Source organism: Pinus tabuliformis, chromosome 2_2 (assembly GCF_031772625.1).
Source record: "Pinus tabuliformis cultivar Carrire ecotype Pingquan chromosome 2_2, CPIR1, whole genome shotgun sequence".
NCBI classification, from domain to species: Eukaryota; Viridiplantae; Streptophyta; class Pinopsida; order Pinales; family Pinaceae; genus Pinus; species Pinus tabuliformis.
Genome location: NC_142300.1, coordinates 636,782,304 through 636,799,431, shown reverse-complemented (window position 1 = coordinate 636,799,431; position 17,128 = coordinate 636,782,304).

Sequence of the window (17,128 nt, the reverse complement as noted above, 5' to 3'; positions counted from 1 at the left end):
CACAACACTATAATAAGGGGGTTGCACTAATAACAATAAGGGGTTATACTAGTAGTATAGGGACCTAACAACACTATTGAAAATAGTGTGAAATATGTGTAAACTAGGAAGTAAAAGGCTAGAAATTGTAAAAAGAAACCATAATTAAGTGGTAATGAAAAATATAAATATAAATTATAAAAACCAATCATATTTTATTCATGAAAATATTGATATTATTTTAATTTTTAGGACATATTTTATGAGAATAGTATTATGGTTGGATAAAAGATAAGTTATTTAGGAAATAGATACACTCCTTAAAATGGTTTTATCTTTGGAGGTACCATCTAATTCCATGCTTTATCCCACATAATTATCAATGTTACAACTCCACCAAAGACAATTCCTACTCCTAACCCTAATGAAATTAATGAGATATGTTCATCCACACTATTCAACCATCCTTTATCTTCACTAACATTTGCATAGAGTCCATCTCATTTTTTGGGGGTGGATTTATTGCATGCTTGTAAAGGATAACCACATAAACACTTGTTCATCTGGAATGAAGGCATACTAAAAGTGTCCAATTGTGTTCCTTCTGGGATTCGCCCACAAAGACTATTAAATGACACATCTAGATATGCTAGCTTGGTTAATTTAGAGAGTTCCTAAGGAATTCGTCCACTCAAATTATTTTTACCCAAGTCTAACTACTCCAAAGTAGATATCTCATTGACAGAGGTAGTCATTTTCCCTTCCAAGTGATTTCTAAATATATTCAACAACCGCAAGTCACTCAAATTTCCCATGCTTTGGGGTATTTCTCCAATGAAATTATTATTGGACAAGTCCACATAATATTTGTCTCTAACACATATGTTAGTCCGAGAATACTCAGAGAATTTAATGATAACTTGACATCAATATATAATGTATTATCACTAAACTGGGAAGACCTTGGTATTTGAAATCCTAGGAGTCTCCCTAAATTAAAGGGTATTCTCCCTATAAATTTATTATTGGATAAATCCAACACTCGTAGTTTAGAGAGATTTGTGATACAATAAAAAATACTACCTTGAAGCTTATTATAATGAACACTTAAAACTCGTAATGATTGAAAAGATGCATATTATTTGGGAAGTTTTCCTATCAAATTATTTCTCCCTCCTCAAATCTAGTACTTGAAGTGCAGTGTAATTGGAAAAATATGAAGGAAGATTCCCATAAAAGAAAAACTGTTAGAATGATCAGAAACAACCTCCAAAGAAATTGCAAACATTATGCCTAGGTGTCCACTAAGTTTGTTCTCCAACACCTTTGATGCCATGTAACAATGTACAATTCTGTAAAGATATGGGAATATTTCCATTCAACATGTTTTTGGATAAATAATGGGGACTTAATAGTTCCACCATGACTGTAATATGGCAACCCCCTTGACGAATTGAAAGTAGCAGCAGTTGCATCATCCAAATATGCCAACAATATAAAAAGGCTAAGAAGCATGGAAATAATGGCTTTATCCATGTAGTGTTGCATATGAACACACTTTCATTGCCTATAAGAAAAGTGAGAGAAGAAGGTTGAAGAGTCATACAAATTGACATGATGAGCTGGGCTTGGGCAACAGAGAAGTGAAGAAATTCTTTCGGAATTTCATAAAATCTTGTTGGGTTTTGAAAATCATGATTTTGTAGTGCACCCATATGGACTTGGGTGTCTCTATCCCAACTGACTTGGAATAGTTCCGTAAATTCAGAAAATTAAGTATACTACAAACATTAAGGAATTTAAGATGGAGGATTCAAGAGAATAGCAAATGAAATATGTTAATTTTTAAACATGAATCCACTTGCAATTCAACAATAAATCATGGTTTCGAACTCATGATTTCATTATGTTTGAAAGTTAGGAAAAATTTTAAATCAATGCATTATGCGTTCCGTATCATGATTTAGCGATAGTTCCATTACAACCTCAAAATTAGGATGAATTTATAAATAAGGTTTTAGAAGAAAACGAAATTCACAAAATCAATTAGAATTTTATGGATCTATTTTAGAAAAATAATAACCTCATCGATTAGACTTCTATGGATTTATTTCAGAAAATAAAAACCCACAAATTCAGTGGTTCATGGTTAGGAATTTACATGATATACACACGTCACTCATTAAAACAATAACATATAGAGCACAAATTTAGTGGGTCAGGGTTAGGAATTTAGTCACTCATTAAACAATAACATATAGAGCACAGATTTAGTGGGTCAAGATTAGGAATTTAGTCACTCATTAAACAATAACATATAAAACACAAATCTAGTGGGTCGTGGTTAGGAATTTAGTCACTCATTTAACAATAACGTATAGAGCATATAAAACACAAATTTAGTGGGTCATCGTTAGGAATTTAGTCACTCATTAAACAATAACATACAGAGCACTTGCTGCATAAAGTAAAGTAATTAAGGATGCAAAGTAGGTTTAAATTAGCATATTCATTGTGATATTGTGAGACCAAAGAGAGTTGTAAATTTTATTTGGAATTCAATACTTAATAAATTTATTGAAATTTATATAAATAATATTTCAAAATTTAAAGGGTAAGATTGGTTTTCTTCCAAGGGTGGGAGCTTTTTAATATATAATTTTTTTAATAAGTTGAGTTTAAATGTTTTATATATTAGTCTTTTTTCGTTATACTTTAGTGATAAAAACAATTTTGAGATTATAATTCCATGTTGTTAAAATTGTATTCTTAAATATAAAAATAGATGCAATATTTTAAAAAATCTCTAGAGCCACTTACATTATAGAAAATCAACAACTCAAATATACAATTTCAACAATTCTAGTCAAATTTCAAGTAAATTTGATTAGAAAATATGTCCAGAAAGGAGCAAAGTGTAGAGCATTTAGACTATGCTCATTGAATGAGTGAAAATTTTCTATCATTTGCACATTTTCTAGCAATCTCACCAAAATCCAACTATAGAAGAGCTGTTGGAATTACAATTTTCCATTGTTGGAATTATAAAAATGCATTCAATGACCTCAAAAACCCCAATTAGCCTAGATGTAGTCTCAACAACTGAAATCCATGATTCTTCCTCGATGATCACGTTGGTTCTTCTTGCATTAACATCTCGCATTGGGATTTGCATCCCAAGATGTAATGATGGGTTCATGTGGGTTTCTGGAGGGACAATTTTGTCATTTTATTCTCATGGCATGGAGCAATTTAATTCATTGTACTTGAGGGTTAACATTGTATTGGGAGTGTTTTTATCTTTGAGTTTTGTGCATAGTGGAGTTCTTTGTGTAGGGATTGCATGTAGAGGATGCTTGTGGTTTCTAATCTGTCTTGTGTTGATTTTTTATTTTCTTTTGGTTATCATTCAATCCATCATATTCAAAATGTTTGGTCTCTCTAGAGAAGGTGTTACTCGTGGTATTTTTCATGGTGGGTGTACTTGATGTTTAGCATTGTATTGGTGATGGTTTTGTCTCAGGATTTTTCCAATAGTGGATCTATTTATGTTGGAAATGTACGTTGAGGATGCATATGAAATTTGGTTGTTTTGCACTAGTTTTTTTTATGTCATTTTATTTAGCATTCAACCCTTCATAGCATCTTCGAAACAAATATTTACTTTTCATTATTTTGGTAGAAGTTTTGCTCATGGTGTTTGTCCTTGTGAATTTTTAAGATTTTCCTTTCACCATACTTTTTGTTTGTCTTTGTTGATTCTACCAATGTTGACATCCTATGTGGGGGTTTGAATTCAATGACATGGTGGTGGGGTGACTTGGTTTCCTAGAGGGGTAGTTTCGTCATCATATTTTGGCCATTTGGGAATAGTTTAATTATTTGTACTTGAGGTTTAATTTATATTGACAATGCTTTTCTTCCAATCTATGTGTAGAAAATTTGTGATAGGTTAACCCGATAATGCAATATAAATCAAAGAATAATACTATAACCTACTTCTACTATCAATTTGTGGAAGCTTAAAGATCGAGATGAACAATATAACCAGAAGAAGAAGAATCAATGGCACAATACACATGAAAATACTTTGGGGAAAGCCTCAGATAAAAACCCCACACTATTGTATTATCATACATGGTGGAAATACATAGGAATTATACAAAGCCTTAGCTCTCACAGCTAGCCAGCTCTCAGTACATACAATACTCACAGATGCTCACAGGCAATCTTGGCTTCTCTCCAGCGTTACTCTCTTCCCTACAAGCTCCTATTTCCTTGTGCCATTCCTTGTGGATGATTAGCCTATTACCAAGTGGAAAAACAAGTCTTTGAAACTGTGCAATCCTCAAGGATGAATCCTGGACTACATGCATGATTTTTCTCCATGAGAAAACACATGCAACTAATAGTACATTTTCCTTGAACATTAATCTCAACTGGGTCTTTCTCAGAATAGACATGCATGTGTTTTCGATGAGGGAATCTTCAATTAACTGGAGTAGCACTAGTTGAGTGCATTAATGCATCAACTAACTATTAACTCACTATTAGTTCCTCAAATAGTTTGGAACTAATTTAACTAGACTTAACTCAGTAAACTGATTTAACTAATTACAACTCAAATATGACTCAATCTTATCTCCTTAATTTAAGGGATAACTCTTGCATGACTTCAGAAAGACTTCTAACTTGAATTTCTCCAACTAATTAATTTAATTTAATTAATTAATTATTTCCAAGTAGCTGTTAAGGCTAAATTCGATTTTAATTCACAATTTAATTCAAGGACAAATTAAATTTGAATATTCTTGTTGCCATATTTCAACACTCCCTCTCAACAAGAAAGGGATTATCTACCACCCTGATCCTGTCTCTATGGAACTCAAATTTAAACTTTGACAATGCCTTTGTCAAAATGTCAGCATCTTGCTCCATGTGGAATCTCCTGAGTATCTCATTCGCAAACTTACCCTGAGACACAAACAACTTGCCATCCTTCTGCCACACTTCCATGCCAAGGAAGTAATGCATGAGACCCATGTCTTTCATCTCGAATTCTCTTGCAAGGTCCTCCTTGCAAGACACGATCAACTAATCATCACCAGTCAATATGCGATCATCAACATAAAGTACGATGATCAAAAATTTACCTTTCACCATGATGTGGTATAGGTTTGCATCTGCTTCACTCTTTGTGAATCCCAACCCAGTGAAGTAGTTGTCTATCCTACTGTACCAAGCACGAGGTGCTTACTTCAGCCTATACAACGCTCTCTTAAGTCGGCACACATGTGACTCATGATCGAAGGTCTCAAAACCTTCCGGTTGCTCTATGTATACCTCTTCCTCAATCTGGTCATTGAGGAATGCATTCTTCACATCCATGTGATGGATCTTCCAACCCATCTGTGATGATAGTGCCAACATAGATTTTATAGATGAGTACCTTGCGACAAGAGTAAAACTCTCATCATAGTCAATCCCCTTGACCTGTGAAAAGCCACAAGCAACAAATCTTGCCTTATGCTTCTCCACACTACCATCAACAGCTTGCTTTACCTTGTAGAGCAGATGGGAACTCACAATTAACTTGTTCTCCGGTCTCAGAACCACATCCCAAACATTGTTACAAATTATGGAGTCATACTCCTCCACCATAGCATCAACCTAAAATGGTTTTACATTTCTTCCTCAAAGGAAGATGGCTCGGTCTCAACACATTCCCCAGCAAGGGCCATGTATCCAGTGTACCTCTCAGGTGACCTCCTCTATCTGCTCTAAGAAGATGGTGCTCCCATATTCTCTCTTGCATCCTCCAACAATCTCTCAGCTTCTCTTGTGCACTTCCATCCATCTCTGGAAGACTTTGCTTGAGTGGATGTCTCCACTCTTGGAACCTCTGCATGCAGCTGCTCCACATCAGTCTGAGGCTCCTCCACCTTAGGAACCAACAGTTCCTCCACAACTTGTAGTTGGAGCCCCCTCTCAAGGGAAACTTGCATGACCTTCTACTCATCAAACTTGAGATCTCTGTGAACCACTGTCCTCCGACTGGTAGGCAAGTACACCCAATAGGTATGAGGTTTATCAGTGTACCCAACAAATATCCCCAACTCTGCTAGTGGCTCGAGCTTCTTCCATGCATCCTTTATCACATGGAAATACATCGATGAGCCAAAGATCCTGAAGTGGCCCACATTTGGTTTCTTATCATAGAAAGCTTCCTTTGGTGTCTTCAACCAAGTATGCAATGCAGGCTTCTATTCTGAAAATAGACCGTTTTTTTACATGCATCAACCCACAAGTGAAGTGGTAGGCCTTGGTCATGCAAAATTGCCCGTGTTTCCCCTACAATAGTTTTGTTCTTCCTCTCGGCCACCCCATTCTTCTGTGGGTTATGAGGTGCCATCAACTCTCCTTTACTTCCTTCTGTTGCATAGAATTCCTTAAACTCTTGAGAGACATATTCTCCATCATTGTCGCTTCTCAAGGCCTTGATCTTCTTCCCTGGCTCTTTCTCGACCAAATCTTTGAACTCACAAAACTTTGTGAAAGTTTGGTCCTTCTTCTGCATGAAATAAATCCAACGTTTACGAGAATAGTCGTCAATGAAAATCACATAATACCTTTGCTTCGTTGTGGATGCCATCAAGAATGTCCACACAAATCAGTATGAACTCACTCTAAGATAGCCTCTGCTTGATTGTCTCGATCATGAAAGGAAGACTTGGTGTACTTTCCTAAGGTACAACCTTTGCATGTGTCAACTTTCTTAAGTTTACCTTTTGGAAGAACTGTAGATATCTGTTGCATTATCTTCAAAGCTCCATGATGCAAATGGCCCAACCTTCTATGCCACAACTCGCCAATGTCTTGGATTTGCACCAATTTTGCTTTCGTACTCAATGCTACACAATCATCTACCTCTAGTTTATAGAGATTATTCACCCGAATCCCTATCCTCTTGGTTTGACCCGTGGCTATGTGTCTTAGGAACGCCTTTCCTTTACTCAAGACAACATCATAGCCTTTGTCCTCCAACATTGCGACTGATACCAAGTTCTTCTTTATTCCATGCACATACAATACATCTTTCAAGGTGAGAGGAGCTCCATGCTCCCTTTGAAAAGAAACAGTGCCCACTCCTGAAACACTATACGTTCTGTCGTCACCCATCTCTATGTGCATCTTGAGGTCTTTCTCCTCCAAGGCACTGAATAAATTTTTATCACCGGTCATGAGGAATGAGGTTCCACTGTCAAGATACCAGACACAAACCATCATCGATGACACCATGCATGCAATGAGGGTAAAGTCCATTTCAAACTAAGAGGCTAATGCCTCACTTTCTGATCCTTCTGAGGATCCCTTCTTGGACTTCTTCGATGGGAAATTAGTCGCATAATGTCCCATCTTGTGACAATTAAAGCACATTACTTTAGACATGTCACCTTTCTTCCCTCCATGAGAAGAATTTGATTTGAAATGGGAAGCCTTCCCCTTCCCTTTCCTTGCCTTACTTGCTAAGGCTAGATTTTCTTCATCATCATTCTTGGATGAAGAACCATCTCGTGTGCTCCTCCTAATCTCCTCCTGCATAAGATATGACCACAGTGGTTCCCAATCCGACAGTTTCTCCCTTCCATTCACAGAGTCCTAGTAGCTATTCCAACTCTTTGGAAGGCCAAGGAGAGTGAGGCTCACCATACCATCATCGACAGTAGTTATTACCACACTACCAAGCTCATCTCTATAGGTGGTGAGCTTGTTTAGATATGTGGAAATATTATCACCCTTCTCCATCTTAATTCTTCGAAGCTTATCCTTGAGTGCCAATTTCCTCTGGTCGCTACTATTCTGGTAGAGGTCCTTCAATGTCTTCCACATTGAAAATGGAGTATTCTTCCCATGGAGACTCGAGAAAATATGGTCTCGAACTCCCTCAAGGATGATCTGACTCGCCTTTGCCACACACTTCTTCCACTCAGCCAACTCTTGTGAATTAGTTGAAGTTGGCTTTGGGATTTCTTAATCAATGAATTTCTTCAAGCCATTCTCTTCTAATACAACCTCCATTCTATCTTTCCATGTTATGTAATTCGAGCTACCTTCCAAGGCATACTCGAGTCTCAAGCCATAGAATGCCATTGGCCAACCTTGAAGTATGATATGAATTCGATTTTCACCTGCAACCTCGAACTTCAAACTTTGAATTCGCTTCTCAGTATACTGTTCACAACTCCGATACCATGTAGAAAATATATGATAGGTTAACCCGATAATGCAATATAAATCAAAGCATAATACTATAACCTACTTCTACTATCAATTTCTCGAAGCTTAAAGATCGAGCTGAAAAATATAACTAGAAGAAGAAGAATCAATGGCACAATACACATGAAAATAATTTCGGGAAAGCCTCAGATAAAAACCCCACACTATTGTATTATCATACATGGTGGAAATACATAGGAATTATACAAAGCCTTAGCTCTCACAGCTAGCCAGCTCTCAGTACAATCCTCACAGGTACTTATAGGCAATCTTTGCCTCTTACCAACCTTCTTCTCTGCCCTCCAAGCTCCTATTTCCTTGCGTTGTTCCTTGTGGATGATTATCCTATTACCAAGTGAAAAAACAAGTCTTCAAAATTGCGCAATCCTCAAGGATGAACCCTTGACTGCATGCACGAGTTTTCTCCATGAGAAAACACATGCAACTGATAGTATACTGTCCTTGAACATTAATCTCAACTGGGTCTTTCTCGGAATAGACATGCATGAGTTTCAGATGAGGGAATCTTCAGTTAACTGGAGTAGCACTAGTTGAGTGCATTAATGCATCAACTAACTGTTAACTCACCATTAATTCCTCGAACAGTTTGGAACTAATTTAACTGGACTTAACTCAGTAAACTGAGTTAACTAATTACAACTCAAATATAACTCAATCTTATCTCCTTCATTTAAGGGATAACTCTTGCATGACTTCAGAAAGACTTCTAACTTGAATTTCTCCAACTGATTAATTTAAAATAAATAAATAAATTATTTCCAAGTAGTTGTCAATACTAAATTTGATTTTAATTCACAGTTTAATTCAATGACAAATTAAATTGGAATATTCCTTTTGCCATATTTCAACACTATGTAGTGTTCTACTCATGGTGGAGCTTTTCTTGTCAAGAATGTAGGTTGAGTATTCTTATGGGTGCTAGTTTGTGCTTTTGCATGCTCTAAAAATCAATGGTTTCTTTTTCATTTCTAGGTTGCAGGTGCTACTATTGGTGTTTGTATTGGTGGATGGTGGGTGTTGTTGGGATTTATTATTTGTTGGCATTATTGTTGGCATTATGACACAGGTTTGGCACTATGGCATAGGTGTTGTCCTTGATGGAAACTCACTCAGATGGCAGATCACAGTTCAAGCTCTTAGAATGGAAGAAAAATATATATACGCAGGTTCCTCTTAACCAGGTCACATATACATGCAGGATTGCTGATCAAAATTCGTGTATGCGTATGCACGCACTTTCATGCACGGAAAAGCACGTACATGTGGGAAAGCTTATTTTTGGGTCCGTGGTATTTGGACCTATGGTTTTGGACCTTGGTATTGCGTCTGAAGTATTGAACCCAGGTATTGGGTCCCTAATATTGGTTATCTATGGTTTTGGACCATGGTTTGAGTAAGGCCTAAGACTATAAAAAGGGAAGGAGATCATTTGGCAAAGGTATTCACTCAAGCATTGAATATCTTATGAAGAACAAAATCTTGGATTGGGTTATGGTGAATAGTTGGATCTGAACCAAGGAGGAACCTGAGCGCTAGAAGAAGGATAAGTTCTATTGATGGGTCAAAATATTAAAGCTTGAATAGTAATATCTATATGTGATTTTGATCTGTTATATTTGGCGCATGACTTGATCTATAAATATGATAATCTGGGTATAACCGATGTCTGAATATGTGAAAAGGGTAAATTATCTTTTATAGATATGTACGCAGGTTCGACACAGAAGAGGCACGTACACACGCTGGTTCAGTAAGTCAAAACCACGTATACGCAAGTTGGCATTAATACATCAACGTATGCACACAGGTTCTGCATATTGAAGTAGCGTACATCTCATGAAATATGTTTTAGCTACTTCTACTCATTGCTGCAGTATTCTAGGTTCAGGATTGGTGTCTGGTTACTATTATTGTTTTCTGGGTACAACATTCAGAGAAGTAATTGTTTGATTTAGTTTTGGTTGGTGCAAGGAGATTGATTCATGTAGATAGATTTGATGTTTGATTGATGGATCCAATCTGAAAATTTCTGAAACGTGGTCCCTGGAAGAAAAGAGAAGGTTGTAACCTTCTGTAGGTCAGCACCTATGTACTAGTACCTCAGCTAGTACAAGAGCTAAGGGGGTTGTAGCTCCCTTCCAGGAGAAGCTGGAGAACAGGAGAAGGTTGTAGCCTTCTGCAGGTAGCAGCCTGCGTACTGGTATAAGATTGCACAAGTACAGAAACATTGTAAAAAGAAGTTTCTAATTAAAAGAAGATAGAGACGAATTGCAGCAGGTGGTTTTCACCCACATTGGGTTTCCACCATATATCTTGTGTTATTATGTGTGACTTCATGTTCTATTTTATTGTTCCTGGTTACTCTTTATATGGTTTGATGCACAGATTAATGATCAACATCTGAAGAATAATTTTAATTTCAAGTCTGCTAGTTATACACTAGTTTCCTTAACTGTAGTTGCATACATACACATCTTTTACTAACTGAAGTAGCGTATACAAATCTAATTGTAAAATGAAAAATAATTGACTTGATAATACTGATTCACAGCCCCCCCTCTCAGTATTATTTCCAACAATTGGTATCAAAGCAGGTCCTTTAGAAGAAGCTTGATCGCTTGAAGGAAGATCTATCATCATGAGCAACTATGAAAAAGAGGCATCGATTAGGCCACCAATTTTTGATGGGAGAAAATTCGTCTATTGGAAGGTAAGAATCACAGCCTATCTTCAATCTCTTGGTACAAAAGTTTGGAATATCATGGAAACAAGATATACATTTCCATCAGCAACTCCTACAGATACGGTTGGTAAGAAGAAGTATGAAACAAATGCAAAGGCTGTCAATACTCTATTAGGGAGTCTATCTCAGTCAGAATTCGTCAAGGTTATGCAGCTCAAAATCGCAAAATAAATATGGGACAAGATCGTTCTGAGCTATGAAGGAGATGATCAGGTAGAACAGGCAAAACTCCAAACTCTCAAAATTCAGTATGAAAATCTCAGAATGCACAATGATGATAGTGTGGCTAACTATTTCTTACGTATAGATGAGATTGTTAATTGTATGAAAAACTTGGGTGAGGAAACAAAAGAAGTTACTTTGGTTGAAAAGGTTCTAAGATCTTTGTCTTCTAAGTTTGAATCAAAAGTTTCTGCCATAGAAGAAAAGTAGAATCTATAGAGCATTACCATGTCACAGCTGCATAGAATCCTAACTACTTTCGAAATGAGAAAAGGGGGGCCATAAGACAGCAGAGAAGCTGCATTCAAAGCCTTAGGAAAAGGAGCTTACAATGAGTCAGGACATATGTCAGAAGAAGAGGAAGAATCAAACTTTGTCAAGAACCTTCAACAGGGTTCTGGAAGATTCAGAGGTAAGCTACCTTTCAAATGTTTTGCTTGTGGAAGAGTTGGTCACTATGCTGCCAAGTGTCCTCATAAAGATAAGCTTGACAAAGGTAAGGAACCGGTTAGATGGAACAGAAAACAGAATGTAAGTAAGAAGAGCTATTATACACATGAAGACAGTGATGGATTTTCAAATAGCGATGAAGATGAACATTGTAATGATTATAGACTTTTGATGGCTTTTGAAGATGATGATTTCTTGGATGCTATAGATGAAGAAGGTCTTTATGAATAAATTTCTAGACTTAAAATTGGTTTAGAAGAAAAGAATATGATTATAGATACTCTAACATTCCAACTTGCTGAAAGGGAAAAACACAATGAAAAGTTAGAATGTGAAATTGTGGGACTTAGAAAAGATATTTGGGTCTACTGTAAAACAACTTATTGGACATATTGCCCAGTTGTCTATTGATCCCGCTACCCAATCAGCTGTTCTTCCTACTGCTGCAATAAACTTTGTGCAGTCTACACAAAAACTCAATTGTAAGAATAAGAAGAATAAGAAAAATATTGATCCTTCTAAAGAGCAGATAGCCAAGCGATCCAACCCAAAGCAGAATTTTTTTGCGCCACGTGACAGTGGAAAGGACAAAGTTGTCAAGTTCTCTTGCAAAATTTGTGTGGAAGACCATATGACACATCATTTTCCACGCCTCCAAGAATGCACAGATCTTCTTGCTCAAAAGAACACTAGTCAAACCCCTGCGGTCCTACACAACCCTTTCCCTGCTCAGTAGCAGCAGCATCTTATTACTAACCCTCCTTAACCTTCGCAAGGGGGTAATGGCAGTTCACATCATCCTTTAGCTAGTGAAGGACCATCGACCATTTACACCTTTGAAATGGTTGATCTTCAAATGTGAGCCAAAACTTATGGAGTTCCTTTCGCTAACGCTCAGGACACTGCCTCAAGTTCAAACCCGCCACCGACCAATGATATTCATATCAAAAGGCCGGTTGTTGATCTTGTAATTCTCCCCCCAAAAGGGGCACTTGGTCACATAACACATAATATATCTGCATTTGCTGTGTAAAACTACAATATTGTAGAAGATTTGGCACAAGCACCATCAGCTATGTCTACACTTGAAGTATTTTAAACCTATCCAACACAATGGAAAGCTATGCTTTTGTCTATTGGTGTGGTTAACCCTCAGGATTCCATGCTAGCAATATTCGACATGGAGAAATGTAAACCTCCCCTCTCCCACCAACTTACATTTCAAGTGTAAATTTTTCGAAAGGGCGAGGGGTACATAGAAATGTCATTATCGAAGGCGGTTCGACCTGCGTCATGTCTACCTCATGTTGCCTCGCCTTGGGTTCTCCAACCCTCTCTCCATCTCTGAATTACCTTAAATATTTCGATGACCATACATTTATCCCAAAAGGTTACCTTTCCATCTACCCCATCACTTTGAGCAGGAAAACGGTAACAATGGACATTGAAGTCATGGATTGAAAAGTCATCTATAATATGATTTTGGGTCGTAGTAGGACTGTTGCCATGACTGCCATCGTGTCTATTTTTTTCGAATCATCCTATTTACATTGGATGGAAGGATAGTCATGGTCAACCAGTTGTCCTTTTGCAACCCAAATTACTCCCTATTTCCTAGTGGCATTATACCTTTAGTGGGTGGCATTCCCGACTCTTATATTAGTATCAATACTGGTCTTTTGAAGGGTTCTTCCTTGATGGGGTTTTTTCCTCTCCCATTTCCCACGATTGCATAGATGTCTTCTATGGTCTCCACTATTCCTCATGATCCAACTGATCCATAGATCCTCCCGACCCTTTCAGAAATTGAGTCTCATGGAGAACAAATGTTGTTGTCACCAGTCAAATTAGCATATCAAGCCATTCAATCTACATCCGATTCTCCTGTCACTTTGGTCACAGCTAATGGTACCACCTCCTCTCCCACAACTACTCCCTCTAGCGATCTCCTCAATCAAGTCCTACCTTTAGATGAAGTTATTAGAGAGATCATGTGTTTAGAGGAGCAACCTTGGGAAAACACTCACCATTGTGTTTCGATATCTGATTCAGACGTGACCCCTATACAAATCCTACCCTTTGAAACACCTGAGATCATTCCATTGAGTTATACAATTGTCCAAACTTTGGATCCAGAAGGGAACATGGGAAATATTTCAAAGACAATGTGCGTTGATATCTCAGTCAAGACAGGCATCGTGGAGAATATACAGATTGGAGCCGATTGCAATCCCAAGGAAATTGCTAGCTTCACCTTCCTGTTCAAGGAATTCTATGATGTATTCACTTGGTCTTATGTGGAAATTCCCAACATAGATCCATCATACCATCGAGCATGAGATCAAGGTTTAGGACAATGCCATGTCTGTCCTCCAAAGACTCTAACTAGTCCACCCTTGCAAAACTGCAACCATCAAGAATGGGGTCCAAAAAATATTACTTGTTGGTTTTGTTTACCCCATTCCTTTGACAGAATCGGTTTCCAATCTGGTTCCTGTAGATAAAAAACAGGGTATCATCCAGGTCTGTGTTGACTACTGGGAATTGAACATTGCAGATCAAAAAGATAATTATCCAACACCATTCATCGACCAAATAATTGACGATTGTGTCGATTGTGAATCCTTCTCATTTATGGATGGTTTGTCGAGCTATAACCAAATTTCCATAAAACTAGTAGACCAACACAAAACCACCTTCATTTTCCCTTGGGGAATTTTTTCACATAGAAAACTCCCATTCGGTCCAAAGAATGTTGGAGCAACCTTTCAATGGGCCATGGACTACACATTCCACAATATCAGACACGTTGTTTAGCCTTACTTGGATGGACTTCTAGCCCATTCCAAGAAGCGATCCCAACACCTAGTTCATCTTCGAGCAATTTTTCTTAGGTGCAGGTTCTATAACATACGTTTGAATCCACACAAATGTGTTTTCTTTGTCGAGTTTGGATACCTACTTGGTTTCATTGTCTCCAAACACAGGATTAGGGTTTATCCCGATAAGGTAAAGGCAATTACTCAATTGCCTGAACCACAATCCATTTTACAGCTCCAACATTTGCAAGGGAAAGAAAACTTCTTACGACAATTCATTGTAAACTATGTTGAGATGACGAAAGGCTTTATGCGCCTATTGAAGAAGGGAGTACCATACTTGTGGGATGATCAAGCCCAACAATCATTTGATGCCTTGAAAGAGGCACTTATATCTACCCCACTGCTTAGTGCTCCCAACTATTCGCGTGACTTTCTCCTCTACCTATCATCCTCGCGATCCTCTATTGGTATGGTGTTGGTTCAAACTAATGATGATCTTAGTGAGCATGTGATCTATTATCTCTTGAAAGGCCTAGCTGGGCCTAAAATGTAATATTCACATGTGGGAATTTTGTCCTTGGCAATTGTCTTTGTTGTCAATTGTTGGAAATAATACTGAGAGGGGGAGTGAATCAGTATTATCAAATCAATAATTTTATTTCCAAAACAGATTCATATATGCTACTTCAGTGAAGTGAACTAGTGTGTACATGTGACTATGATTAAGGAAACCAGCGTATATCCAGAGAACTTGTGATTTAGACAATTTATCTTGTGTTGAGCTTAAACCAGTATATTAGAGATTTATTAGACAATGCAATAAAAGAACAATAAAGCATCACACATAAGCAACACACATGAACACCAATATTTAAGGTGGGAACCCGATGTGGGTAAAAACCACCTGCTGCCATCATCTCTGTCTTCTTTTAATAATAAGAAAATATGTTTACAATCTTGTACTAGTGCAGACTCATACTAGTACGCAAGCTTCTACCTGCATAAGGTTACAACCTTCTCTCATTCTCCAACTTCTACTGGAAGGGAGCTACAACCCCCTAGCTCTTGTACTAGCCAATATGTTTACTAGTACGTAGGTGCCAGCCTATAGAAAAACTCCACTCTTCCACCAGGGATCACATTTCATGAATTTTCGGACTAGATACTCCTGGATCACAACACCAAAATCTGAAGGCCATGTTTCATCGAATTTTCACGCTGGACCCATCAACACTTTTAAACTTAAACTGCATCAACCAATATTCAGTTAATCTGAACAATCAAATCATTGACACCAAAACACTGTGTTGAACCTAGAACCCTGCATCATCATTCAGAACTAGTTGTAACCTCAATAATCATGCATTAGAGTGTATACGCTACTTGGCTAAACCCAAACTGCATGTATACGCTACTTCCATTAATTGAACCTGTGTATACCTTCAAAACTACTGCAAACATAAATGTTTGAATCAAGTCAGTACCAACTATCAATATATTGAATATCTACTATCAACTGTCAGAGCTTTACATAGGCAGGGACATAGATCACTTCTTCTCACTTATACAATTAATCAATCAAATGCCAGCCTCCTTATTCATTCAGTTTTACATTAAGATCTAAGAAGACTTCATTGATAGATAGTAGTAAAACAACAGAATTTGATTAGATAGATCAGTTAGATCTAAAAAAGAAGCTTTTCTTTTGTATATGCTACTTGAAAGAATCGAACCTGCGTGTATACGCTCTTTGGCTGAGACGAACCTGCATACAGATCTACAAATATTGACTTAGAATTTTGCTGCAATTCCAGACTTCAGACAAACCTAGATCTTGATAGATAATGAATAAAACAGGCGCAAAACATTAGATCTAGTCTCAACCAATATCAGATCATTCAAGAATAAGTCATTTCATGTCTCATGATCCTGATCCAACATTGAACTCAAGGTGCACATAAATATTTCAGATCTGGTCCCAAACATAACCCTGCAACATAAAATATACTTCAGATAGAAGTATTCCTTAGAAACTTATTACTTGCACACCTGGCCTAATGATCTTCTCCTCCTTATATACTCTTAGGCCTTTCTCAATACCTTGGACCAAAACCACTTAGGACCAATACCTTGGACCAAATACCTAGGGTCAATACCTTGGACCAAATACCTCGAACCAAAATACCTTGGACCAAATACCTCTGACCAAAATCTTGGTTTTCCAACATGTATGCACTTTTCCTCCTATGAAAGTGTGTGTATACATTATACGATCATTTTTTTTTGTTAACCCACGTGTATACCTTTCTTTCTTCATTCTTTGGAGTCTGATCTATAATCCTTTGTTGTTAACCTGCTACACTGTGAACTGTCATTTGAGTGAGTTGACTCAGGGACAACACATGTATCATAATGCCAACAATCTCTCCCTTTGGACTTGATGGCAACAACAACACCAAGTCACTCTCCCCCTTTGACATCAAGGGCAAAGGGTGGACCAAGATATTCTCCCCTTTTGATATACATTATGTTGTCCATGCTCCCCCTGAGTATATGTTGAATTCTTTGATTAAGCTCCCCCTATGCTAAGATGTACTAAACCGTCCATGCGAGG